This window comes from Micropterus dolomieu, linkage group LG22, assembly GCF_021292245.1.
Source record: "Micropterus dolomieu isolate WLL.071019.BEF.003 ecotype Adirondacks linkage group LG22, ASM2129224v1, whole genome shotgun sequence".
Classification (NCBI taxonomy): domain Eukaryota; kingdom Metazoa; phylum Chordata; class Actinopteri; order Centrarchiformes; family Centrarchidae; genus Micropterus; species Micropterus dolomieu.
The window spans coordinates 25,089,164-25,095,788 of NC_060171.1; the positions used below are offsets into that span (position 1 = coordinate 25,089,164).

The 6,625-nt window shown below is 44.3% G+C and overlaps 1 protein-coding gene across 3 annotated transcripts in view; it reads right to left on the minus strand.

The window, feature by feature from the left end:
- The window catches only part of tbxas1 (thromboxane A synthase 1 (platelet)), an 11,131-nt gene extending 9,932 nt beyond the window's left edge, over positions 1–1,199 (minus strand). Inside the window, exon 1 of one of the 3 annotated variants that reach the window (XM_046038535.1) lies at positions 1,007–1,199. The gene's annotated coding sequence lies outside the window, so the exon portion shown is untranslated. Of the gene's footprint in view, positions 1–656; positions 776–799; positions 974–1,006 lie in introns of those variants that run through there. The other 2 variants (XM_046038533.1, XM_046038534.1) reach the window with 2 other exon arrangements.
- Between the last annotated feature and the right edge of the window lie 5,426 nt (positions 1,200–6,625).

A 6,625-nucleotide genomic window follows, 5' to 3' on the forward strand; every position in this document is an offset into this window, starting at 1 on the left:
CGTCGCGTAACATTTTCATGAACCATGTCAGAGCCACTTTTATATCTGTGAAAGGTTCACACACACTGTGATGTCAAAGGAGTACACTGACTCACCTCGCACTCTTCTCATTTGTTTGTTGATCCCCACTTAGCCTGATGTCTGCCTCGTCCTGTCAATTTGTCGCAACCCAACAGAGAGCTGAGGTGCATACTGCCACCTACTGTACGGGAGTGTACAACATCCAACGCGAGTTTACTGGTACATGACCGCAGTCCACACTTTATGCCTGACTGCATGTAGGCCATATAGATATATCATGTAGAAAGAATAATAAATAATATGATATGATGACAAAAACTGAGTTTGAGAGTTGAATGAAAGTGTACAAGCGTGTGTGTTAATAAAAAAGGGTCCTTGGGTGCTCACCTTTCCCCCGAATTTTTGTTGCACAGAATTTAACAGAAATAGATTGACAAAGGGTAACCTAAAAGTTAACGCGAATAAGTTCTGTTAATAATAAATTATAACAAGTCTAACACACCCAGCACACCTACGACATATTCCCATCCACCCCAGCTCCCAATCACTCATTCACACACCTTAGGGTAGACAAACATTCACAAGCACATCAACAACGGCATGCAAAGGGGGGCAAGTCTTTCTCCTATACTCACCTCTGTTTGGTATGCACAAATGATGCATTTGCAACCTGCTAACATGCCACAGATTTGATGGGGGGGGGGGGAATTAAATATCATTGTTGTAACTAAAGCACATAGGCCTACTGTTAACATACAGTTTAACAGCTAATACCCACATAGTCGATCTTTCTTTAAGTTGAAAACGGCGTTTGAATCCCCGACGTCATATAAGCTACATGCTACAACAAAATATCGCTAGTTGTCCAACGTTACTCGTTAACGTCTTTGCGTCGCGTAACATTTTCATGAACCATGTCAGAGCCACTTTTATATCTGTGAAAGGTTCACACACACTGTGATGTCAAAGGAGTACACTGACTCACCTCGCACTCTTCTCATTTGTTTGTTGATCCCCACTTAGCCTGATGTCTGCCTCGTCCTGTCAATTTGTCGCAACCCAACAGAGAGCTGAGGTGCATACTGCCACCTACTGTACGGGAGTGTACAACATCCAACGCGAGTTTACTGGTACATGACCGCAGTCCACACTTTATGCCTGACTGCATGTAGGCCATATAGATATATCATGTAGAAAGAATAATAAATAATATGATATGATGACAAAAACTGAGTTTGAGAGTTGAATGAAAGTGTACAAGCGTGTGTGTTAATAAAAAAGGGTCCCTGATCCTGCAGCAGCTGATGGCGGTTCTTAATGTGCCCTCAGAATAAATAATACAAAATATAAAATGAAATTAATTAATTAAATCCAAAACCACAATTTTAATATTGTAGAAGAGAGCAGTCTAACTCTTTTGATTACCTTGTACCCATGTGAGGAACATCTCCTGATTCGAGGTGCCCATGTGTCAGACAAAGACAGTTGGGAGTAAGTTTCTGAACAGGTATTAGCAGAATATTTTTTCTTTTATCTGGGAGCAGCATAAACAGTCTATGTTCAGTAGCAAGTTTCCCGGTTAGAGTGAGTTGAAGTGGTCAAGCACAAGGCGTAGCGGGGTAAATTTTCTTTATACAAAACTGTCATGGTGGTGCTCGCCTCACGTACCACTTGAACTTTTTTGTACGCCACACGCAAATCACTGGAAGAGAGACCGATCCTCGCTGTTTGTGAGTTTCCAGAATCTATTACTGTTTACTAAACAGGACACCAAAGCCTATAATATTTATTTATTATTATATAATTTAAAATGATTAAATACAGAGGAGTTGTGACTTTTGGCTAAATGTGATCTGTGTCAACAAAAATGTTTAAAAAAAGAAAACTACAATGTAAACGGGATTATTACGTGGAACTGTGTTATATGGATTAAAGACCATTTCTTCACTCACACTTTCGGCGGTAGAGACATACTGATGGTGAGTGCCAGTGGAACGTGATCTGTGGCTCACTGTACAGGTGTTTTCAGACACTGTTGCTGTAAGTTAGCCTTTTTGCTGCTGTGAGTAAATAATCCTTTGGATGGGCTCTTATACTAATCCAGCCAATGCAATTAGACTTTTCTTTTGGGAGTCACTTTCAGAGATAAAATCCTTGTGTCATAGGACTTATCAATGGATGGGGAGATAACTGTTTCAGTTGCCTTGTCCAGTCCCATTAATCTTTTATCTTTAATCCTAAATCTGCTGCATTTTACTCTTAAAATGGATCTGAGAGCTAGAATCTGAATCCTGCTTAAATAAGAGTGCAGTAACAAAGTGTTGTTCATGTGTAAATACATTTATACAACAAACAATTATTAACAAATTATTAATATGCATGTATCTTGTTTTCTCCTTATGTGGCTCCTCTGAGAATTCAGACAGCATTAAACTCTTCTCTAGTGACAAGGACAATGAGTATGAAGAAGATGAGGTAATCTTCCTACTTTTCTCTGATGACAAGGAAGGTGAGTTTTATGATTTTGCTTTTATTGTCAATAGGTCAGCTGAAGACAGAAAGCCAGGAGGAGGAGGAGTTCGAAGATGGTGATGACGACAATGTCAGACCTGGATCTCCTCAGGAGCTCATTCTGGTCTTGCTGGGGCTCCGGTCGTCGCTCCTGTTACTGTTCGGCTGCTGTTCCTCAGAGACTGATTTTCAGGCACCTGCAGGTACCTGTTTAGCAAAAGCAGCTTTTGGGACAGTATCAGAAACTCCCTAAATATTAATTAAGAGGACTCTGGGTGTGACAACTTCTTGACAGCACCCTCAGTATCTCAGAATAGGAGATGTAAGCAAAAGTTTATGGGGGGAAGTAGCTCTGAAGAGTCAGCTCCTTCAACTTCTGAAGAAGGGAAGAGAGCTTGGAGCAGGTCAGTAGAAAGAGGCCAAGGAGGTTTTGTGAAGAAAGCTCTGGAGACCCAATTCCACTAATTTCTGGCCTCAGCCCTTCCACAAAGAGGAGCAGGGAAGAGAACTGCAAGCAAGTCGCTGCTGAGAAGCAGAGGAAGAGCAGTACAGAAAAAACAAAGTGTTTTCATTTCAGGCCCAGCAGCAGGATGGCACTCTGTGTCCCCTGATCCACACCTGACAGCACTAGAATGAAACACAACAACCCTGCAATTAATGTAAACCCACTAATTCAAAACATGAACATAAGCATCTGACTTGGATAGAAAATTACCTACATTCAGCTGACATGCATAACATTTTATAGGCCTACTGCATTTTGTAATAATATGCTATTGTGTATTCTGGCTAACGTGATATGTCTGTTGATTCATTTGTTGGTACTCTGTTTTTTAGTAAGTAGATGACTATATAAACATTATTATCACCTTTTTGAGAATTCATTAATCATCCTGCTCACTCTTTTGTTTTTGAATCTTTCCATTTTTTTACTGAAACAGACAGAGGTAAGGCAAAAATAACAATATTAACAACTGTTTCCTGTGCTTATTTTTTATCAGCTATTTAATTATTTGGTTGTCTGTTGTACTTTGATGTTGTACGTCAATCATTTTTATTTACTAAGCACATGGCTATATCAGAATAGTAATAATTACTAAAACTACTTAAATTACTTAAAACCAAGATGGCGCCGCAGACGGCCGCCTCGGGATTACGCTCCGTAGTGCTTTTTGTGTTTTTGTTCATTAACGCTGTTTTCTGCCGTCCCTCTCTGGTAACTTTTACCAGAGAAGAGCTCTTAAACATTGGACTTTCAACTGCTCATACTATTCCATCGCTCCTTATTAACCGTGAAACTTTCCCGGAGTTACTAGTTGGAGGAGCAGCAGCTCTGTTTGGTATCCCTTGGAAACGGCGCAGGGGAGAACGTGCAAGCGCGCTGGTTAAACTGAGACAGCGGGGTTTTCGCACCGCGCTCCCTTCAATTCACCTGGCGGATGTCCGCTCTCTGGCCAACAAAATGGACGAACTGCTGCTCCTCAACAGAACTAACTCGGACTTCTGCAGATCTGCTGCCCTCTGTTTTACTGAATCCTGGCTCACCGAGCGCATCCCGGACAGCGCACTTCACCTACCGGGATTTAATCTCATCCGCGCGGATCGCGAAAGGGACCTCACGGGAAAAACACGGGGAGGCGGACTCTGTTTCTATATAAACGAAGGTTGGTGGACAGATGTCACAGTGTTGAAGAAATTATGCAGTCCTCACCTAGAGACATTATTTATAAACTGTGAACCGTTTTATTCACCGCGTGAGTTTTCCTCGTTTGTTCTGGTCGCTGTTTACATTCCACCTCAGGCCTGTGTTAGTGAGGCGTTACTACACCTGGCCGACCAGATAACTAACGTGGAGAAAAAACATCCAGGCTCCTTGCTCATAGTTCTTGGGGACTTTAACAAAGCAAACCTCAGTCATGAATTTCCAAAATACAGACAGCATATTAAGTGTCCCACCAGGGACACTAACACACTGGACCACTGCTACACAACATTAAAGGACGCCTATCACTCTGTTCCCCGTGCAGCCATTGGACTCTCTGATCAGTGTCTGGTTCATCATATCCCGACACACAGGCAAAAACTGAAATCTGCTAAACCTGTTGTAAAGACTGAAAAGATGGACCAACGAGTCAAAGCTGGAGTTGTAGGCCTGCTTTCACTGCACTGACTGGAGTGTTTTTGAGGCTGCAGCCACTGACCTGGACGAACTAACTGACACTGTGACATCTTACATCAGTTTTTGTGAGGACGTTTGTGTGCCAACTAAAACCTTCCGCACATACAACAACCAAAAACCCTGGTTCACAGCGAAACTCAGCTTCGTCAGACCAAGGAGGAGGCCTTCAGAAGTGGGGACAGTCTTGTACAACCAGGCCAGGAACACGCTGACTAAAGAGGTCAAAGCTGGTGCTATGCTGAAAAGCTAAATAACAGCTTTGCAGCCAACGACCCTGCATCAGTGTGGAGAAGCCTACGGACACTCACAAACTACAAGAGACCATCCCCCAACACTGCTTGTACTCAACGACTGGCAGATGAGCTGAATGGTTTCTACTGTAGGTCTGAAAAGCCCAGAGTCACACCTCTCCCCCACACCAACGCCATCTTCAAAGAGTCACCTTCCCCCTCTGACCTCTCACCTCCACTCAAGATCTGTGAACAGGACGTGAGCCACCTGTTCCAGAGGCAGAAGATCAGGAAGGCTCCTGGACCTGACGGTGTCTCACCATCGTGCCTGAAAATCTGTGCGGACCAGCTGGCCCCCATCTTCACTCAGATCTTCAACAGATCACTGGAGCTGTGTGAAGTTCCCTCCTGCTTCAAACGCTCCACAGTCATCCCGGCCCCAAAAAAAACCTCCATCCCTGGACTAAATGACTACAGGCCCGTCGCCCTGACATCTGTAGTCATGAAGTCCTTTGAAAGACTGGTGTTGGCTTACCTGAAGGACATTACAGGCCCCCTGCTGGACCCAGTTTGCCTACAGGGCCATATGCAAGGATCCTGTTCGTGGACTTCAGCTCGGCGTTCAACAGCATCATCCCGGACATCCTCAGCACCAAACTCACCCAGCTCACTGTGCCAGCCTCCACCTGTCAGTGGATCACATCCAGCACCCGGACTATCAGCACTGGCGCCCCCCCAGTGGTGTGTGCTCTCCCCACTGCTGTTCTCCCTCTACACCAATGACTGCACCTCAGGAGATCCATCTGTCAAACTCCTGAAGTTTGCTGACGACACAATGGTCATCGGCCTCATCTGGGACGGTGATGAGTCGGCCTACAGACGGGAGGTTGATCAGCTGGCTCTCTGGTGCGGTCAGAACAACCTGGAGCGTAACACGCTCAAAACTGTGGTCTGCTGTGGAATCCTTCAGGTTTCTGGGATCCACTATATCCCAGGACCTGAAGTGGGAGTCCAACACTGACACTATCATCAAGAAGGCCCAGCAGAGGATGTACTTCCTGCGTCAGCTCAGGAAGCTGTCTACACAGCCATCATCCAGTCTGTCCTCTGCACCTTCATCACTGTCTGGTTTGGATCTGGCAGCAAAAAGGACAGGAGCAGACTACAACGGACAGTCAGGACTGCAGAAAAAATAATCGGTGCCAACCTGCCCTCCATTCAGGACGTATACATTTCCAGAGTTAGGAAATGGGCAGGTAACATCACTGCAGGTCCATCTCACCCGGGCACAACCTGTTCCAGGTCCTCCCCTCTGGTAGGCGCTACAGAGCACTGTACGCCAAAACCAATAGACTCAGGAACAGTTTCTTCCCACAAGCCATCACTCTGATGAACAGCTGATTTCTGACTCACAGTGTCAGGAACAATTCCTGTGCAATAACCCAGTACCTCTGCCTCTAATCAGCACCTGTTTACTGGTTTCCATTATTTATTTATTCACCATTCTCTATTTCAGTGCTGTTCATACTATGTCATATTGTGCATACTGTATACCAATACACCTACCTCAGTCATAAGGTCATAGGTCTTATTTATTTATTTTTTCCAGCATCCTTTGCACTATGCTCCATCACACTGTGTACATGTGTACATGTATGCATGTACATGTATGTGTACCTGTATA